We start from the raw sequence: 22,924 nt of genomic DNA, 5'->3' as shown, positions 1-22,924 counted from the left end.
ATCAGTCAGGAGGACAAGGACGGCGTACGGTTCCCGATTCGGTTCGGGGGGAAGGTATTGAGCGAGCGGCAACGAGGATACGCCCAAGTTAAGTGCGAGCTTTGGGGCATCGTTTCTGCAGTCAAGGCCGACAAGGACTATCTGATTGGGACGGAAGTGATTATCAAGACGGAATGCCTGCCGATACTCGGCATGGTTTCCGGAAGTGCGACGCCGGATCTAGCAATGCTCCGGAGGATAGCATACATTAAGCCCCTAAACCCAAAGATACGGCACATCTCCGGAAAAGATAATGCCATGGCCGACATGCTTTCGAGAGCGAGGTTCAACGACGAAGACGGCATGGTTTCAGATGACGAAGAAGTCGGCGAGGACTTCTTCAGGTCGGCTAACGTGACGACGAGGAAAGGGGGTGCTCCGGCGCTTAACGAATTCGACAAAAGCAGGTACGACGGGGAGTGGCTCCAAATTGGGAGGTTCCTACGGGCGATGACGTCGGACGCGGCGTGGACGAGAGAAGAGGCAAGTTGGGTACAGAAGAAGGCGTACCGATTCTTCCTATGGGACAGGTGCATATGAAGGCACCCAAAGAAAAGAAATGGCATCCCGCTCCAAGTAGTGGCAAAGAAAGAAGAACAGGAGGAACTACTGGCGGCATTTCACGAGAGTCCCTAGGCCGGGCACCACGGAACGTGGGCCACATTCAACAAGCTGAAAGAGAAGTACTGGTGGCCGGGGCTATACCGGGACGTGCATCGGTTCGTAACGACTTGCGAAAGCTGTCAGATGTACTCCGTAGTCCAACACCGGGACGAGCTACATCCGACCTACCCGCCTACGGTCCATTTCAAGTGGATGGTGGACTTGGTGACGATGCCGATGGGAGTAGGACAGATGCGATACCTGGTGCTTGTGCGGGAAGACTTAACAAACCAGGTCGAAGGCCGTGCACTGCAGAACAAGACAACCGCGGCGGTATGCCGGTTCCTGATCGAAGAGGTAGTGTGTCGGTACGGGTGCGTCGGGAGGATCGTAGCGGACCAGGGAGAGCTGGATGCGAGGGAATCTGAGGAGTTGTTCGACTAGCTAGGGCTCAAACTCTCCCTCACTACGGCATACAATCCGGAGGCGAACGGGAAGGTAGAACGTGGGCACGGGCCGATCGTAAAGGCGTTGATGCGTGCATGTGGAGGGCAGGTCGGGAATTGGCCACGACTCCTTCCTTACGCACTATGGGCGGACCGAACTACACATAGTTCGGTGACAGGGTTTATGCCAGTAGAGCTAATATATGGACAAAAGCCGATCATGCCGGTGGAACGGACGGTTTCTTCGTGGGCGGCGGTAGATTGGAAGGACGAGATGAGCCGGGAGGAGTTGCTGGCGGCACGGATTCGGCAACTCGAGCGGAGGCCGGAGGACATGAAACGGGCGAGGGAAAAGCTGCGGGCGGCAAGGGAGCGGAACAAGACCCGGTTCAACCGAACGCACCGGTTGCGACCAAAGAAGATCAAGGAAGGCGATTGGGTCTTGGTGTACGACAACAGCCTCGACAATCAGCACAAGGCGGTGCGGAAGTTCGCGAGGAGATGGTTCGGGCCCTACACGGTGACGAGCGCGAATGACAACGGCACGTACCACCTCGCAGAACTCGACGGGACACAATTAGCGGTATCAGTGGCCTGGAAGCGGATCAAATCGTTCAAGACGGGGTTCGAGGACGAGCCGGACCCGGAGGGCGTGGACGAGAGCGACGACGACGATCAGTTCGGGCCCGGCAAAGAATCGGAGAGCGCCGAGTGAATCCGGTTTTCTTCGGTATCTACCCGTCTCTGGCGCATACCGGTGGATGCGCGGTTTAGTGGGGGTGGATGTCGTGAAGAAAACCGGCCATAGGCGCAATTGGAGAAAAAGGCGCATGAACCGGCTCTTACATGGATGGACGCGAGAATTAATATTTTGTACATAATTCATAATTAGGTCGACTGATGTAAATACTAGGTAGTACGCATTTATTGGGGAATTTTTGCGTATCGTTGTCGAAAGGGACAGGGAATAAAGTGATTTGACTGGAGAAGAAGGATCTCCCCTTTTGGGCAAACTATTTAAGGAGGGAGAGAAGGGAGAAAAGGGCATCACGCATTAGCGAGGACGAAGTGCTGCAGGACCGAGTGCCGAGCTCTCTCTCCTCCTCCGATCGTCATTCTCTGTGGGTATTGGGAGTTCGATGCCTCTGCTTCGTGGGTAGCCCGTGTGCTGCCAACAGAGGCTCTCCCTTCTACATTTTTCTGGGTCCAGTGTGTTCCGTCTGTGTGCATGAGTAGGGTCCCCGTGTCGGGTCCATCGCCGGCTTGCCGGTTGTAACCGTCAGAGTTTGTAATGTCTTGATATTGTAATCGACTGTTATTGTAATTAAGTGTTTCGTTCTTTCTCTCTCCTTCTCGCTTCTGCAAATCTGCAAATCTCTCTCTCTCTCTCTCTCTCTCTCCTCAGTTCAAGGCCCCCGTGGTCCCACCTCTTTCTACACGCAAAGTGCGTGACAACACAACATCGGTCTTGGACAATGTGCATCCCCAGGATTTGCCTTCATCGAGAATGACCTACTCAAGGCCTTCTTCAAGCTTCCGATTTTCCTCGGGTCTCATCCGACAATCAACATGTCGTCCACATTGTTAAGAAACAAGCTCAACAAAAGCATGTGATGCTCATTGGGAAATAAGATCTTCTAAAGTAGCTATTAGGAAATTAGTTACTAGTGGACATATAAGTAAAACAACTATTCAGCTATTCACAGCTATTTAGCTAGTCACAGCTAATTAGTTGCATATGTAAGTCACTTATAACCTAGGTAAAAAAGTAAGAGAGTAGAAAGAGAGAGAAGAAGCTGGAAAACAGAAATCTGATGAGAGAGGTTTTCTCTGCGTGTAATGAAATAGAAGCTTTTGGGTTGCTACAGAGGTAAGTCTCCTTCCCCCTTCCTTTTATGTCTTGAGCACACTAAACGATCCAACACATCACGATATGTTGTGCAGAAAGAAGAGTCGGAGTGCCTTCGTAACATGGTATCAGAGTAGAGTTACTCGTAAAGAGGAACAATACAAATCTAAGAAGTTTGGTTCTAGTTGTTGGTCTGAAACAAAGAGTTGTCTGTGAAGTTAATCGTAGCAAAAGCCCTAATTTGAAAGAGAGAATGGCTGCTAAGAATGGAAACTAAATTGTCATAGAAAAGTTGGACAAAAATAATTTCCCTGCCTGGAAATTCAGAATAACAAATTTCCTTATGGGAAAAGGATACTGGGATTACATTGAATGAGACCTAGAAGAGGCTCCAGAGATCCCCGAAGAAAATGCAATTGTTGCACAGATTAAAGCATTTAAGGAATGGAATCAAGGGACAAGGAAAGTATTGCATTGGCTGTCACTTAGCATCTCAAATTTGATGCTTGGACACATACAAGATGCTTTACTTCCAAAAGAAGCTTGGGACAGTTTGGTAAACTGTTTGCAGTAAACACAAAGGCTAGAAAGCTTCAGTTGAAGACTAAGCTAAATACTAGCAATGGGCCCGGTTTCAGCTCAAACCGAACCAAACCGAAAAACCGTGGCTTAATAGTTTATAGGTTCAAAGATCAATAAATGGTTTGGTTTGGTTCCAAATGTTATTAATCGGTTTCGGTTCAGTTTTGAATTGACCGGTTTAGCGGTTTAGCGGTTTTTGTTTATGTGGTTCGGTTTAAAGGTTTATAGGTTTATAGGTTAAAAAATACTCATAAATATTCTCTATAGGCTCTAACTTTCAACTTTTAATTTTAAACTCTTGTTTTAACTTATTAAATTTTATATGTATTATATGTAGAGTCTCCTTTTCATTTATGATGATCAATTATGATAAGTATGATGATCAAATTTATGATAAGTATGATGATCAAATTTATGATAAGTATGATGATCAAATTTATGATAAGTATGATGATCAAATTTATGATAAGTATGATGATCAAATTTATGATTAGTATGATAACCAAATTTATGATAAGTATGATGACAAATTTTATGATAAGTATAATGACAAATTTTATGATAAGTATGATGACGAAATTTATGATGATTTTCTCACACAAATTTATAATAAGTATGATGATTAATATCAATAAAAAATGGTTTGGTTTTAAATTTTTCGTAAACGGTTTGGTTTTAAACGGTTTGGTTTCTCCTATTCTTTAAACAGTTTGGTTTAACAGTTTGGTTTAAATGGATTCATAAATTTTTAAACAGTTTGGTTCGGTTTTTATTATTAATAAATGGTTTGGTTTGGTTTCAAGGCCAAGAAACTGAACCGAACTGAAACCGAACCGGGCCCATTGCTACTAAATACCTTGGAAAAAGGTAAGCTGTTAGTTAATGAGTATGCTCTGAAAATAAAGAGCATATGTGAGTCACTTGCTTCTAATAATGTGAAGGTAGGAGATGATGATAAGGTGGAAATATGCATAAGAGGCTTAGGACCTCAATATAAAAGCTTCAAAACATCTATTCTCACAAAGGATAGCATCCCAAGTTTTCCAGATCTAGTTTTAATGCTTGTCGTGGAAGAAAGAAATTAGATGGATGATGGAAACTTGGAAATTGAGGGGGAAGCCCTCTACAATAGTGTTGGAAGATGCCGAGGAAGAGGCCATGGAAGATTTGGTTCAGGTAGAACCAACAATAATTATCAAGGAAGAGGACAACAAGCTACAAGTGGAAGAAACAACATCAGAGGCAGGGGGAGCAATCGAGGTAGAGGTAAGCAAACTTATTCGAATGATGATGGCTATTGGTATTGTGGAAAACCAAGCCATACACATGCTAAATGCTATATAAAGCAAAATGATGAAAAAAGAGGGAAGAGATAGCAAAATAACTATGCTTCAACTAGTGAAAACTGTGATAAAAAAGGTGCATTTATGATACAACATGAGACAGCAGCAATGGTTGAATGTTCACAAAGATGCAATGAAGATTATATGTGGTATGTAGATTATGGGGCATCTAATCATATGACAGGACATGCAAACTGGTTTGAAAGTCTAAGAGAACAAGAGATTCCTAGTTATGTACAAACATGTGATAATACCACTCATACAATCGAGCATATCAGAGATATCCCATTGTGGGAAGAAAAAGGAAAAATAAAGTATATGTTAAATGTTATGCATGTGCCAAACCTTGCAAAAAATCTTATTTCTGTTGGATAGATAGTAGAGCAAGGAATGCAAGTTAAGTTTAACCAAAGTGGATGCTTTATAGAGAAACATGGAAAGCTTATTGCAAAAGCAAAACGACAAGGAAGAATGTTTGTGTTAGATGTGGATATGCCTAAAAAGATTACAACCTCAATTCTGTTTCCGATAGAGAGTGCAACAATAAAAACAATTTCGCTTCTTCTTCCCCTCTCCACTCTTGCTTTTTTCCTCTCTCTCTCTCTATTTTCATAATTAGCTTACCTTAGTGGTAAGTTGTTACACTATTAGCACTATGTCTTGGGTTCAAAACCCAAATTCTCACCTCTCTATTACTCCATTATATCTCTCAAATTTACTAGATGCCACAGTGGAATGTAAGGGTTGAACCCATAACCACTTGGTCTCTGTTGGCCAACCTTACCATTTGGGCTCTCTCACTCACTCTCTCTTCTATAAATCGATTTTTGTTATTAAAACAAGATAATAATACAACCCTTGCTATTTTCACTACTTCATAAAGAGTGATAGTGCAAAGGAAACCCTCTCAAGTATTGTAAAACTAGATGACATAAGTCCATCTCCTCTCGAGACAACATCCCCATAGAACATAGTTGTGAAAATTGTTAAATAAACTTCCCTTTTATCCTACAAAGTTGTTGTGTTACCCCATGAAGTCCATCAAACAAGAACACATAACAACCAAACCTTTTCCCCAACATTAAACTTGTGTTAACCTTATAAAGAGGGTTGGACTTATATTCAGACTATGACAATGTATCTATGACTCTTGTTACCTAAGCTTGTGCAATCCTCACAAGACACAAGGTACGGCTCGCATCAACCCTCGATGGTATGGGACATCGAGGAGGTTCAAGTTCATCTCACACTTTTGCTAGGGGGTACATAAGGTGGTTTTATGCTCCTCTTTCCTTTCCTTGGTCTATAATTCTTTACGTTTTGCTTAATTAATTAGTTAGGCTGTAACAATTGACAATAGCGCATACTTTTTTTTCATTGTATGTTTTCTTCAATTATGTTTATGTAATTTTATGTGTGTAACATGTGTGCTCAAGTGGTCAAAATATATTCCTTGTGTATTATATGTTATCATTACATGTTCAATGCATGGTCGTCACATTTCAATATATTAACATGATGTAATCTTGTGTTTTCACAAAACGACATCATGGGGAAATGTCACCATGTGTTTTAGTATTTTATCATGAACATATGCAAGTTATTTGAGCGTTAGGGCATACAATTGCTACACCACCAAATCAACATGTTCATTGGCAATGACCTCAATACGACTGTAGCTAATTGCTATGACTAGCAGGGTGTTGCACTATCCATTTTGCCATACATGGTAGCAACTATGACATGGCCTTAGGTGCAAAGGTTGTGGATGTGGAGCATGCCTAGAGGTTATGGCAGAGCAAGTGGTCTATGGAGAGGATAATTATTGTAGACCACGACATTGCAGAGGAGAAGGGTTTGAAGCATCATAAGAAGGGAAACGCCATGAATGACTTACTTGCATGAGGCAAGAGAGAGAGAGAGAGAGAGAGAGATCTTTTTAGTCAAGATATTTTCGTACACCTCTAACTCAACATATGCACTGACAACCTCAAATGAACACGATTAGACAAGGAGGGAGACATGGAGACATACATAATAGTGAGAGGTTGTGTATCTACGGTTTGTTTTGGAAAACAAATTTCATTAAATGTGACTTTTAATTAGGAGAAATGATAATCAACTTTTTAATCCCAAATCTTTGATTAATTTTTAGTTTTTATGCTTTTTAGATTCATCAAATTAGTAATAGAATTTTGGCCAAAAGTTGGTACATTGTAGCGTGCTTTCACCCCTAGCACCACTATCCACTAAAGCATCCTTAATTATATAACCTTTTATAGACACCGGTATAGTAGGTCGGATATCCTTTCGTTCCTTCACTCATACAACCCCCACATAATGCATTGTTTTGGTACTTTGACGTATACTCGCTAGTCATCCCCATTCCTTCCATATTTTTGGAGAGAGTTGAAGAAGTTGTGTCCAAGTGATCCGGGGTCCAATAGTAATCAACTCTTGCTTGAGGTTGAAAGGCTCCACTCCTTTCTCCATGGGCATGTCCTCCATATTGATCTTTCTCCTTGAATGACGCTTTTTTGAAGGATTCTCCATCTTAGAATCCTTAATAGACTCCTTAGCTTTTTCTTTATTTGAGGGTTACTTGACTCCCCTTCCACCTCTTTGCACTTATGGGTTGCTCGAGTTCTCTTGATTGGAACAACACCACGATCATCGTCAGTATCATACATAAAATTAAGAAGTTTTACATTGGGAGGTACACTCCTTTCCCCGTGGGCATGTTTTGCAGAAGGAATGAATGTAATCTCAGATATGGAGATGTGGCATAAAAGAATCGGTCACATAAGTATTCAAACCTTGAAAAATATGTTGAGGAAAAATGCAGTGGTTGGACCACCTAAGTTGAAAGATTGTGAGATGAGCAAAATATGTGAAGCATGCCAATATGGAAATCAAAACAGGTTACCTTTCCCTCATGAAAGACATGTAAGCAAAATTTTGTTGGATTTGGTATATACAGATGTATGGGGACCAACAAAAAATGCATCAATTGGTGGTTGTAGGTTTTATGTAACATTTATTGATGATTGCTCAAGGAAAACATGGGTTTACTTCATGGAAGAGAAAAGTGAAGTATTTGATTGCTTTCGTAAGTTTAAATGCATGGTAGAAAAGCATGTTGGAACTAGAATAAAATGTTTAAGATCTGATGGAGGAGAATACTTCTCAAATGAATTTTCTAATTTTCTATGCAATCAAGGAATAAGGAGATAATTCAGATGTAGATATACTCCACAGCAAAATGGAGTGGCTGAGAGAAAAAACTGAACTTTGGTGAACATAGCAAGAGCCTTCATGACAGAAAAAAATATGCCATTGTATTACTGGGCAGAACTTGTAAACACAACAAAGTTTATTCTAAATAGATGTATAACATCTGGAGTACATGAAGTAAATCCTGAAGAATGCTTCTATGGAAGGAAACCTAATTTAGGACACTTAAAAGTGTTTGGATGCCTTGCCTATATCCATGTACCTACTGAAGTAAGAAGCTTGATCCAAAAGCTGAAAAATGTGTTCTTGTTGGATATTAAGAGGAGCAAAAAGGGTATAGATTCTATAACTCGTTGACAAAAAATATTGTAGTGAGCTGTGATGTAATATTTGATGATTTGGGCAGCTACAAAAGAAAATGTCGAAACTAATGAAGACATGAACAAATCTGAAAATGGAAGTGATAACCATGGAAATGGAAGCAATGTTGGACAACAAAGTTCAGCATCAATAGAATGTACAGGACCATCTAAGAAATCTAGTAGTAAATCTGAATCAAATGCTTGGAGTGGAAAGAATGCAAGACAAAAAATATGATGATAAAAAAGGGAAAACAAAAGATGCCAGAATATGAAATGTTTGATGAAGGATCTAGAAACATGGAAGATGTAGATTTAGATACATCATTGGATGATGAGTTGGGTAAACGAGCCTTGAAAATCCCTGGTATTGAAAAGGCAATGAAAGATGCAAATAAAAAACTGAGAAGATCAAATAGAGAGAAAAAGATTGTTGAAAGATTTGGTTATGATACATACATGGCTATGCATTATGCATATATGTCTAAAGTGGTACAGATTCTTGATCCAAATAGTTTTGATGAAACAAAATCTGATAAGAAATGGGTGAATGCAATGCAAGAAGAAATAGATGCATTGACTGAAGATAAAACATGGGATTTAGTAAAGTTACCAAAAGGAAAATATGTTGTAGGTTGCAAAAGGGTCTACAAAACAAAGCATGATTCCAATGGGAATGTAAGTAGACATAAAGCAAGACTTGTGGCAAAGGGATATGCCCAGATGCAAGGAATTGATTAACATTTGCACTGGTTGCAAAAATGGCAACCTTGAGGACACTACTTGCTGTAAGTGCATCCAAAAGGTGGGTTCTGCACCATATGGATGTAAAAAATGCTTTTTTACATGGTAACTTGGAAGAGAAAGTATACATGTGTCAACCACCAGGATTTGACACATGAGAAGCATCCAGAATATTTTTGTAAGCTTAAAAAGGCTCTCTATGGACTAAAACAAGCATTGAGAGCATGGCATAAGGAACTTTCAGAATCTCTGAAAAAAAGCTGGATTGTTTTACAGGGTTGATCTAGACATAAACCTGGAAGGATATACAGATGCTAATTGGGCTGGAAGCCAAACTGATAGAAGATCCACAAGTGGATATATGTTTACATTGGGAAGTGCAGTTATTTCATGGAGTAGCAAGAAACAAGCTACTATTGCACTATCAAGTACTGAAGCTGAATATAGAGGAGCTGCAATAGCCACTTGTGAAGAGGTATGGATCAGAAGATTGCTTGTTGATTTAGGAGAGTATATAGATGGTGCAAACACAATTTGGTGTGACAATATGAGCAGTATTTAGCTCACAAAAAACCCAGTGTTCCATGCAAGAACAAAGCACATTGAAGTGCATTGACACTTTGTTAGAGAAAAAGTGATTGATGGAGAAGTGGATCTATTATATGTAAGCACAAATCAGTAAGTGGTTGATATTCTTACGAAGGGACTGAGCATACAAAAACATACACAATTTCGGGACATGATGGGAATTATAAGCATTGGTATGATAGTTGAAAAGCATGAAGAAAAGAAGATTGAAGATGACCTCAAGAAAGAATAAGTTGAGCTTGAGGGGGAGTGTTAAGAAACAAGCTCAACAAAAGCATGTGATGCTCATTGGGAAATGAGATCTTCTAAAGTAGCTATTAGGAAATTAGCTACTAGTGGACATATAAGTAAAATAGCTATTTAGCTACTCACAACTATTTAGCTAGTCACGGCTAATTAGCTACTCACATCTAATTAGCTGCATATCTAAGTCACTTATAACTTAGGTAAAAAAGTAAGAGAGTAAAAAGAGAGAGAAGAAGTTGGAAAACAGAAAACTGACGAGAGAGGTTTCTCTACGTGTAATGAAATAGAAGCTTTTGGGTTGCTACAGAGGTAAGTCTCTGTTAAGAATTAGGTAAGCAATTAAGCAAGGGTTAATTAGTACCTAATTATGCGATTAAGTTAATAACCAGAAGATTAAGTGATGTGTGTGTGTGTGTGTGTGTGTGTGTGTGTGTGTGTGTGAGAGGAAGAGAGAGAGATACACTTATGAAGAACACAAGATGGGGGATGAGTAACTATATTAAATTAGCATTATCATCATCAAATACAAACATACCTACAATGAGGTATATATAGATTTCATGTGCAAGGGTGCACATGTGTGAGGATAATATAGGTACAAAAGTGTAAGTCCTATATTAAATGTACTTAGGAGTGGAGGATCTAGAATATCCCACTTAAGTACAAGGTCCTATTTAAGGCGTTATAGTCAACACTTCTAACTAGATTCTATCTAGGTAACTACGAAGTTACATGGTTGACTAACTAACTAAACTAAGTTGAGCTTGATCTCTCAACACGCCCCCTCAAGCTCAAGTGTGAGGCATTCAACATCTGGTTCTGCTTTCGGCGTTGTCCGACTTTCGATGTCGGCTTCTATGCAGCTTCCGTCCGGCTTTTGGCTTTCTTCGTTGTGGCAATCTCGGGTGCTCCCCCTCAAGCCAGTGACGAAGGCTTGTATATTGTGGGCGAAGGCCGACTACTTCCACCCATCGTGGGTTACAAGCCGCTTTAGTGGAGCTCTTGGGCTCTTGTTCAGCTGCTCCCTTCATTGTGAAGGCATAGTGATGGGCCATATACTCGTTGTAGCCGAGCCGAGTGACGTGGTTCTTAGCTCTAGATGAGCGTCGAATTTTTTCGCTCGCCGATGTGAGCGCCTTCTTTGCTCTGGGTGTCCGCATGATGGGTACACCGAACTCACTATCTAGTGAGGGAGCCAACACATCCGAATCATTGTTGTCAGGGTGATCAACTTCGTATTCGGGCATCTTACCTTTGCCTTTGTCCAAGTTCGTACTTGGCCGCGACGTGCTTGGGTTACGCAGGGGGCTCTTGTGGCCCACTAGGCCTTGCCGTAATAGGACTTTCTTCAAACATGTGTTCGAAGCGATCTCCATCTTCTACCTCTTGTTCAGTAGATTCTGGGTCGAGCGGAGTCGGAGTCGAAGTTGTCTCTGGTGTCTACCAGGATGCAGACTCGTCGAAGACTACGTTTCGACTTACCCGAACCGCTCGGGTAGAAGGGTTGTAGCAATTGTATGCCTTCTTCTTGGACGAATATCCTATGAGGATACATTCCTCCAACTTAGTGTCGGGCTTCTGTCGTTGTTCGTTCGGAATGCGTACATTCGCAATGCTTCCGAACACCTTGAGGTGCGATAGGATCAGCTTCCTTCCGACGAGGAGCTCATATGGAGTTAGCTCATGCACTCCATTAGTGGTGCATCGATTCATGAGATAGACGGCCGGTGATGCCGCTTCGGCCCAATAGAAATTCGGCATGTGCTTCTCATGCATCATGGCGCGTGCTACCTCGAGTATTTGCCGATTTTTCCTTTCAGCGACTCCATTTTGTTGGGGGGTGTGTCGGCACGAGAATTCTCTTCGAATGCCTTCACTTTGGAGGTAGGAGGCGAATTCATCGGAGAAGTACTCCTTGCCCCCATCCGATCGTAGGCATCGAATGTGTCGACCGGTTTCTTTTTCGACTTGGCCCTTGAGCTTTTGGAAGTGGGAGAGCACTTCGCTTTTCTTCTTCATCAGGTAGATCCACGCGTAGCAGGAGTAGTCGTCGATGTAGGTTACGTAGTATCGGCATCCGCCGATCGTCGGCGTTTGAGTCGGTCCCCATACATCCGAGTGTATGACATCGAGGACGCCTTTGCTTGTAGATCTCTCCTTCGGGAATGGGAGTCAATGTTGTTTGCTGAGTTGACACGCTTCGCATACTTGGTCAATGTCGGAAATTCGATGAAAACTCCCTTGGTTTGCATCGCTCGAAGCCGTTGGAGGTTTATGTGGCCAATTCTCTTGTGCCACAACTCGATGCTTTTCTTGGTTTTGAGACCTTTCGCGTACATTGCCGATTTCACCTTGTTCAAATCGAGGGTGAACATTTGGCCGTCCCTCCGCCCCTTCGCTATGAGTCGGCCATCTTTCTCGATGAAGCATCCTTCTTTGTTGAAGCGAACTTCCATTCCTTGCTCCACGATTTGGCATACCGAGACCAAATTCTTCGTTATTGTGGGCACGTGCAAGTCATTCTTGATGCAAGTTTGTTCGCCTTCTTTCCCGAATGGGACATTGCCAATGTGCCGAATAGGATGTGTGGTGTCGTCTCCCGTCTCTATGAAGCCGGGTCGGTCCGGCGTTCGTAAATCACGAAACCACTCTTCGTGAGATGTCATGTGATGTGAGGCGCCGGAATCGAGAACCACATGTCTTTCGAGTTGGACATGCTTGCGGAGTAGGAGGTCGACATAGAGTTCACTCTATGCCTCATTACGAATAGTCCGCCGTAAGCATCATATTCGGAGTTGACGGCGTAATTCGTGAGTTGTCGACTTGTCGAAGCCGACTCGCTTCTTCTTTTTCGGCTCTCCTCCTAGCGGTGGCCGATTTTTCCACAATAGTTGCAAGTTGCGGGCCTCATTTGCCGACCTTGTTCGGCATGGAAGCTCCCCCTTCTTCCGAAGGTTCCTTGATGGCTTCCGTGAAGGTTTGAGTTCCCTTCGTGTGATGGGCCGAATTGGCCTCTTCTACCGCCGTGATCTCCTCCGCTGTGACCCCGTCCTCGGCCACCATCAAAACTTGAGAAGAACATTTGTCCTTCCGGCATCTTCATCTTGGTTCGGACGTGGTTCTCTTCAACCATTAGCATTGATTGAAGGTCGAAGAACGAAGGAGAATTTTCGCTCGCCAAGATTGTCGTCCTCAATGAGTCGAATCGTTGTGTGAGGACGCCCAAGCATACTTGAACCATCTCGTCTTCGTCGATGTTTATTTTGATGGAGCCAAGCGAGTCGCAAATGCTCTTGATCTTGGCGGTGTAGTTTGACACGGACATATCTTCTTGCCAGATGTTGTTCAACTCTTGTCGGAGTTGAAGCTTTCGGGCAGTCGTGTTGCAGCGAACATTTTCTTTAAGTTCTCCCACACCTCTTTGGGCATCTTGGCGTCTCAAATGTGGCTAAGCATGTGGTCGTGGACACATGTTGCCAAGCAATACATGACTCGACTCGCCGCTTGCTCCCATGTTGAGTAGTTGGCGTTCTTTGGGTCAGGTCGATTTTCTTGAGCGTCATTGATGTAGCTCCAATACCATTGGCCGACAAGGTATTGGTTCATCTTGTACGCCCAAGATGAATAATTGCTCCAGTCTAGCTTTTCACTAGGGAGCGAGCTACCCATTTGTGTGTTCATGTTGATTGTGGTGTCTTCCATTTTGCTTTTCTTCCTTCGATCACATACTTGTGCTACGTAGCGGCACTACAGTATTGAATAGCCGGAATTTGTTGTCGGCGTTTCGAACACACAATTATGAAGAGGCGGATGGGCTTAGTGGATGGGCTTATTAACTTAATCACATAATTAGGTACTAATTAACCCTTGCTTAATTACTTACCTAATTCTTAACATGGTACCAGAGCGTTGAAGATTAAGTGATATGTGTGTGTATGTGTGTGAGAGGGAGAGAGAGAGAGAGAGAGAGAGATACACTTATGAAGAACACAAGATGGGGGATGAGTAACTATATTAAATTAGCATTATCATCATCAAATACAAACATACCTACAATGAGGTATATATAGATTTCATGTGCAAGGGTGCACATGTGTGAGGATAATATAGGTACAAAAGTGTAAGTCCTATATTAAATGTACTTAGGAGTGGGGGATCTAGAATATCCCACTTAAGTACAAGGTCCTATTTAAGGCGTTATAGTCAACACTTCTAACTAGATTCTATCTAGGTAACTACGAAGTTACATGGTTGACTAACTAACTAAACTAAGTTGAGTTTGATCTCTCAACAGTCTCCTTCCCCCTTCCTTTTCTGTCTTGAGCACACTAAATGATCCAGCACATCATGATCCATTGTCCACAAACAAGAGTCGGAGCGCTTTTGTAACACACATACAGTAGGAGTATGAGGAAATCTCCTCCATCAAACTTCTTCACAAACACGCAGTGATTGGTCTGCCTTTTGTGGTACTCGTTGTCGGTCATGACGGATTTGAATTTTCGGTACCATTGCCAAGGTGCCTGCTTCAGCCCATACAGGTTCTTTCTCAATCGACATACCAAGTTTTCTTTACCATTCTCCACAAATCCCTCCGATTGGTGCATGTAAATCTCTTCCTCCAGATCTCCATGAAGGAAGGTAGTCTTGACGTCTAGTTTCTCAACTTCGAGATCCATGTTGGCCGCAATGCTTAGCACTATTCGGATTGATTTCATCTTTACGACCAGGGCAAATATGCCGTCGAAATCAACACCCTTCTTATGCTGAAAACCTTTCACAGTAATTCGTGCTTTGTATCTGGGTGGATTTCCACCATCTCCCGGCTTCAATTTGTATACCTGTCAGGAATAGTACTAAAGCAGAGAGAGAATTAGTACTAAAGAAGAGAAGTACTATTAGTATTAAGAGGACGGGACTGCGTAAGATTCCTGAGAGAGAAAGAGAGAAGAGGAGAGAGAGATAGAGAGGATGAGAGAGAGAGAGAGATGATGATAATAGCTAATATATTATGTGAAGGATAAGTACAAAGTGGCTAAGAGGCTTAAGATTGGCGTTGAACCAATTTGGTTCAAAACAATGCCTTGTGCCTCCTTTTATAGTGCTCTTAGGAGTAGTCCTAAAGCTTCTAGAATGTTCCAAAGAAATCTGGAATATACATTAATTTGTTATAATAAAGTATAAATGAAAATAATATCCTACAAATTACAATAGATGGTGTGATACTTAAGAGCTCGACCCATATACCATAAGATCATGGGTTCGAGTCTTGCCATATCATGACACTATCCCCCCCTTAAGACGACGAGTGGAACGAGTCAATGTTGATTGAGGACCCGGTTTGTCAGGATATTGTTGGTGAAAATCAGCAAGAAGATCCTGAGCATTGGCGACATGCTCGACGGGCTCCCAAGTACGTTCGCTCGGACTATAGCCGAGCCAATCGACCAAATAATAAAGTTTGTTGCAAACAAATTTGGAGTCGAGGATGGCAACAACTTCATACTACGGGCCGGCGTCTAACTCAAGCGGTGGTGTAACACGATCGGGAATAGTGTTTGCTTTATAAGGTTCAAGAAGAGAACTATGGAAGACCGGATGTATCCAAAGATGCGGAGGAAAATCAAGGCGGAACGTGACATCATTAACCTTACCGGTAATACGGAAAGGACCGAGTCGTCGATAATCCAATTTGTCGCACGATCGAGTAGTCTTGATGTGACGACGTAAAAGCCATACTCGATCTCCGATTGCAAAAGAGGAGGGAAGCCGATGACGATCCGCGTAAGTCTTCTATGTCTGTTGAGCATGACGAAGATGAGTAGAGAGATCCATCTGGATCTTGTGTAGTCTCTCCAAATGATCCTCGGCACGAGGATTGGTAGGTAGCTCTGGGGTGTCGATCACCAACCAGCGAGGATGAGAACTGGTATAAGCGTAGAATGGGGAGACTCGAGTCGAGGAGTGAACAACATTATTATACGCAAACTCCGCAAAGTGGAGAATCTCGGCCCAATCGTCCTGTTGATAACTCAGGAAACACTAGAGATATTGCTCTAGAGTTTGGTTTGTTCGTTCCGCCTGCCCATCGGTTTGAGGATGGTAGTCGGAGGAGAGGTTGCAAGAGACCTTGAGCATCTTGAAGAGATGCTGCCAAAATTTGGAGACGAATTGCGGTCCTCGGTCACTGATGATACTGTCTGGGAGGCCATGATGCCGAAATACCTCACGCATGACAAGGGCAGCGGTTTCCTCGCTAGTGATGGCCTTAGTACATGGCACAAAATGTGCCATCTTCGTATATCAATCGACGACGGTTAAGATAGCGTTGAACCCCTTCGAGACCGGTAGATCTGTGATAAAGTCAAGACAAATAGACTGCCACAGCTTACTTGGAATCGGTAAGGGTTCCAACAAGCCATATGGATGGTGTCGTGGCATCTTTGCTCAACAGCAAGCATCACAGGTCTGAACGTAGTCGTCGACAAAACGTCGCATATGGGGCCACCAAAAGGATCGTTGAACTAGATCCAACGTCTTAGTGCTACTGAAATGTCCTGCCATATGGGTGTCGTGACAACTTTGGACGATTTGAAGGTGACAGGAGCAATCAGGGACATATACAAGCTTTTTAAAGAATAACAAACCATCATGATATTCGAATTGTCGATAGTCCATACTTGGTTGTTGAGACTAGGAACAAGATGCCCGAGAGGTATCAATGTGCGCCAGAATGTCTTGAGCAAAATTGTACGTCTTCAAGTTCGCACGTATGGTGTCGGTAATCTGGGAATCCATTGGGGTGTGAAAAATCCGTGTTGTGTGCAATCGTGTTGGTCCCAAGATTACTTGCTTTTGATTATCGAACGCCGGATCACCAAGACGAGGTGCAAGATATAAACGTCGTGATAGTGCATCTGCCTTTCCTTGCTACTTCCCCGGTCGATATGCGATTTTGAAATCAAAACATGTGAGGAATTGAGCCCACCTAGCTTGCCGTCGATTTAGCACACAAGCGTTCTGGAAATAAGAAAGATTCTTGTGATCACTGAAGATGATGACCTGATGTGGAGAGGCCTCCAAAAAATGCCGTCATTGCACAAATGAATCCACAATGGCTAGTAACTCCTTGTCATGTATTTCGTAGTTGATTTCCGCAGCATCGAATTTGCGCAAATGGAAAGCCACAGGACGTAACTCTTCTTTATCTCCTTGGTTAGAAAGGATGCTACCGAGGGTGAAATCTGATGCGTCGGCCTCCATGATGAATGGTTTGCTTGTATCCACATGAGCTAGAATAGGTGCTGATGTAAAGGCTTTCTTAAGATGCCGAAAAGCCATGTCCGCTTCATTGGACCAAAGAAATGCTTGTCCCTTCTTCGTAAGTTGTGTGAGAGGTAAAATAATCTTCGAGTAATCTTGTGTAAACTTGCGGTAGAAGTTAGCAAAACCTAGAAAACATTGTACATCTCGTATTGACCGTGGAATTTGCCACTCTAGCACAGTTTGGACTTTAGCTAGATCCATGGAGATGCCCTTTGAGGAGATAACGTAGCCTAGAAATTCTACTCGCTTGCAGTCAAAGCTACATTTTTCTAGTTTGGCATAAAGACCATTCTCGCGGAGTCGGTTTAGTACTAATAGTACATGAGAATCATGCTCTTCCTAGGTCTTCGAATAAATCAATAGATCATCCAGATAGATGATCAAACAGATATCCAAAAAGTCTCTAAATATATCATTTGCCATGTGTTGGAAGACTACGGGTGCATTGGTTAGACCGAACGGCATAACAGTATCTTCGAAATGCCCATACCGCGTGCGAAAGGCGGTCTTCCATTCATCTCCCGATCGGATCCGCACGAGGTTATACGCTCCTTGTAGATCGATTTTTGTAAAAAACTTGGCACCATTAACTCGCTCTAAAAGACTTGATATAAGAGGAAGTGCATACCTATTCCGGATGGTGACCTTATTTAAGCCGCGGTAATCAACGACGAGATGAAGTGAGCCATCTTTCTTCTTGACAAAGAAGATGGGTGCTCCGGCCGGAGATTTCGAATGACGAATAAACCTGCTTGCCAAGTTCTCCTCTATGTAGGCTCGAAGGACTTCTAACTCAGTGGGTGACAAGTTGTAGATTGGTCCCCATGGTGGCTCTACTCCTGGTTGTAAATCGTAGGGACAATCGTAGGGACGGTGATGAGGAAGAGTGCCGGTTTTTACCTTGTCAAATACGTCGGCATAAGGATGATATTTCGCCGGAAGTGCACTAAGGATTCCTCCTTAATATTGCTGGAAGGATGTACTGATATGGCAAATAGGAACATTGCTTCCTTGTGTCCTTCTTCGCATAGTTGACGTAGTGAAATGGTCGAAACTCGATGAGTAGATTCTTGGGGTGGTCGATATCGGACTTCTCTTATTCTCCAATCTATGTCTGGATTATGTAGTTCAAACCAAGGTAATCCCAGGACAATGGAATGCTCTGGACTACTAATTATATTAAATGATACTACACACACAAAACTACCTAGGACAACCTGAATGGGTTCTGACTCTTCTACAATATTCCCGGAAGCAATTGGATGACCATCAATGACTACTACAGATGGGGGCAAGGAAGTTTTCTTAAGGATATCTGAGAAGCTTGGGCAAAATTTCGATCCATGAAACAGGAATTGGCTCCGGAATCTAAAAGTGCTAGGACTTGTACTAGGGGAGTACTTTTAGTACTAACCATGACTTGGGCTAGGAACACATTGCTAACTTGCTTGGAGGGAATGGAACCACTAATGGGTTGTACATATCTAGGGTTCCCCAACCAAACGGCTCCTATTTTGGCTGGACTCAATCGTTTAACTCTTCATCTAATTGACTAAGGATTTCAAATTTGTTTGAGATACTTGGGCTATTAGTACTATTAATACTATCAGACACTCTATTAGTACTATTAATACTATCAGACACTCCTAAGGGAAGAATTGACTCGGGTTTAGTATAGGCTACAATTTGATTTACCTGTCTTCTTGGCCTATGGGGACAATTGATTGCGATATCCCTGGTCCACCGCAATAAAGACATAATCGATTTGCACGGCATCGTTGCTTTTCTTCTTCCGATAACGGGCCACGTCGATGCATGGTGTCAATCTCCATCGGTGTCGGAGTATTTGCTTGAGGTACGTTGCGTGTGAACGCTTTACCCACGATTGAGGCATATGTGGGCTCCGGCCTAGAGCATGGTATTTGTAATTGACGTTCAGAATGCCATTCGAAAAGGCGGTTGTCACATCGGACCGCTCGACTAATTGCCTCTGTAAGAGATTTTGGTTCTTCAGGGAAGGTTAAAAGTAAATCTTTTACATTGTTTTGCAGGCCGTAGCGAAACTGCTCCATTAGTGCCTGATCATCCCAAGGGATATCTTAGGCGAGTAGACGAAAATACGCCACGTAGGCAGAGGTTGGACGATCGCCTTGACGCAATCGTCAGATCTTGTTGATCGTCGTCCTAATGTTGTCGATGTCTCCAAAGCAGGCTTTAAACTCACTAATAAAATCTTCAAAGTTATTAAGCAAGGGCAATTGTTTTTCTAGAAGCGGAGCGAACCATGCTAAGGCTAAGCCACTAAGCAACTTGCCTATTAGGCCGACTTGGGATGCATCAGTGGGGTATCGAGAAGGATGCATTTGGATGACTAATCGTACCTGATTAAGGAATCCCCTGAATTGCGATCGCATTCCATCAAATTTCACAGGAAGTCCAATCTTCAGCTCTTTATGAAATCCTTGGGGACTTGATCCTTGTTGTTGCAATGTTGCTTCAAGTTGTTGTACTTGTAACGCTAACTCCCCATGTTGTTGTTGCGTTTGTTGTTTTTCTAGAGCGATTTGTTGCAGATCCCATATCAGCCGTTGGTTTTCTTGTTCCAAGGCAACAAATTTTTCTTTTAGGCACTATAGCTCAGAGAAAACGGATTGATATTCTTGGGCGCTAATAGTAGCCATAGTATAGGGAAAATGGTAGGAGGATGAGGGAGAACGACAAGTAGGCTTGAGGAAAAAATTGGTTCAAACTGTCAGGAATAGTACTAAAGCAGAGAGAGAATTAGTACTAAAGAAGAGAAGTATTATTAGTACTAAGAGGACGGAACTACGTAAGATTCCCGAGAGAGAAAGAGAGAAGAGGAGAGAGAGATAGCGAGGATGAGAGAGATAGTGAGGATGAGAGAGAGAGATGATGATAACAGCTAATATATTATGTGAAGGATAAGTACAAAGTGGCTAAGAGGCTTAAGACTAGCGTTGAACCAATTTGGTTCAAAACAATGCCTTGTGCCTCCTTTTATAGTGGTCTCAGGAGTAGTCCTGAAGCTTCTAGAATGTTCCAGAGAAATCTGGAATATACATTAATTTGTTATAATAAAGTATAAATGAAAATAGGTATCTTACAAATTACAATAGATGGTGTGATGGTTAAGAGCTCGACCCATATACCATAAGGTCATGGGTTCGAGTCTTGGCATATCATGACAATACCCACTTACTTCGAAGTGCCTTTTTTCACCTCGACAGTTCAGTCAATTCGTATGTGTGGTTCTCATGCAAGGAATCCACTTTCGGTTGTGGGTATCGTGCTTAGCTTCTTCGAAGCTTTACGGCTCCCCCTCATCGGTTAACAGTGTTAATTAGTCAGGGTAGGCGTCATGATCGGCGAAATGACCATTACGACTCAAATCGAGAGGAAGAACAACAAAATGATTATCGTCGTCATGATCGCAATAATCGGAGTCAAGATTATTCACCACCCCGCAATAATGGTCACCGACAACAATATCGAGGGGGTCGTTATCAAGAAGACCGCAAATCTAATAATAATCGACCACCAAATCAGAGGTTCAATAAGCCAAAGGGGACTCGACAATTTCAGCATGATTCTTGGAGAGGAAACTCCCATTCCCATGAAGATAGAAGACCACAATATGAACATGGGGAATCCAGTGATTCATCAATACCAACCTGCTACATTTGTAGAAAAGATGGTCATTATGCAAATCAATGTCCAACTAAGGACAAGGGAAAGGCATCGTCCGTCAATATGGTGGTTCCCGAAATTCAACAAGTGACCACCCGAAGCAACGGTAAGCAATCTGAATGGAAAGTCCATGAAGCTATGCGGAATGGGTAGAAGAAGCCAACAAAAAGAATATCTCCATAATGCTGCAGGATAATGAAATATTAAACAGGGAGCAACATGTGGATCCGTCCGGATCATTATCATTACAAGAGCAAGAAGAAACTTGGAAAATTTTGGTCAATTGTCAAGTTTCATTACTGCTAGCCGGATTATTGAAACTAGTTCCACGGTTCACGGAGAAAGTAGCAAGTCTCATTGCACAAAAAGATGTAAAGTAAGTATCTGTAAATTATAGTCACCCAAGCAATGGCCCGATAATCATGGATGAGCAAAGTCCATCCATAAAGGTGATAATTCGAGGACAAGAAGTAGTTGAAACCATTGTCGACGGTGGTTCGAGAGTCAATGTCATCAATAAGACCACCTGTGATAAGCTCGGAATTACCAAATGGGATGCCTGTCCATTTTGGTTAAGAATGGCTGACACTAGTACGGTAATGTTGTTGGGCTTAATTCGGCAATTGGATGTCATTTTAGGCGGTCATACTTTTCAGATATCAACAGTAGTGCTACATTTGGAGGCGCAGAGAGCATATCCACTTCTGTTGGGCCGACCATGGTTAAAAACAACAAATATTAAGCAGAATTGGAACAAGAATGTATTAACATTTAGGAAAGGAAAGAATAAGATATGGATATCGACTCAAGGTAAAGTCATTATGACGCGACAATGTCTACCAATCCATGCGGAGGCCGTCAATATGATGGAACTGAAGACTATACTAAGTCGGAACCGAAGACTATACTAATAGCCAAAGAAATGATGGTTGCTAATAAAGAGAAACTGAAATAGTACAAGGATGTCATCACTTGATCTTTTGAAGATATGAAAGGTCTAGATCTAGCATTCTGTCAACATCAGATAAATCTACACAAACATGCAAAACTAGTCCAATAGAGGCGTTACAGGTTGAATCTGAATTATGCGATAAAAGTAAAAGAAGAAATCAACAAATTACTAAGAGTCGAATTCATTGGACTAGTCAAAAAGGCAACGTGGCTGAGTTCGATCGTGGTCATACCTAAGAAGAATTGAAAAATTCCGGTATGTATCGATTACCGTAAACTAAATGCAGCAACAATAACGGACGCATTTCTGTTACCGTTTACCGATAGCATCCTAGATGTTGTAGGTGGTCATGAAATGTATAGTTTTGTGGATGGTTTTAGCGGCCATAGCCAAGTTCACATGCATCCGGAGGACCAGGAAAAGACATCCCTTGAAAGGAAGCGAGGATGTTACAATTATTTATACAATTTCCGAGATTGAATATCTCTATAATATACTTGAGAAATATTTCGAGAATATACCACAGAATAATTCTAGAATATACTAATGACTAGAATATTCTCAATGTACTAGATACACTAGACTCTACAATATATACAAGTTCACAATCGAATGTGGACAATTCACAAGAGTTTCCATATGGTTAACACAACTCAATGTACTGTGTGTTAAAAATCAAAGGTTCGATTCTAGAATGTGACATTATCCCCCCTCTTACGCCGCCTTCTCAAACCGGTCCTTGGCTTAAGGGGATACTATTGATGAAAATCTTAGACCACCTCCAAAGTATTTTGTAAATCCTTGACAAGGAGTAACCCTTCCAGAAGACGAGGTTTTGAACACCAATGGGCATGAGCAACCATGTGCAGTCATCGCGAGGTATTGAACACCAACGGGCACGAGTG

The sequence above is a fragment of the Azolla caroliniana genome, unplaced genomic scaffold, assembly GCF_043228905.1.
Source record: "Azolla caroliniana isolate FFs.n. ecotype wild unplaced genomic scaffold, voAzoCaro1.0.p SCAF_13, whole genome shotgun sequence".
NCBI lineage: Eukaryota > Viridiplantae > Streptophyta > Polypodiopsida > Salviniales > Salviniaceae > Azolla > Azolla caroliniana.
This window is presented reverse-complemented; position numbering follows the sequence as displayed.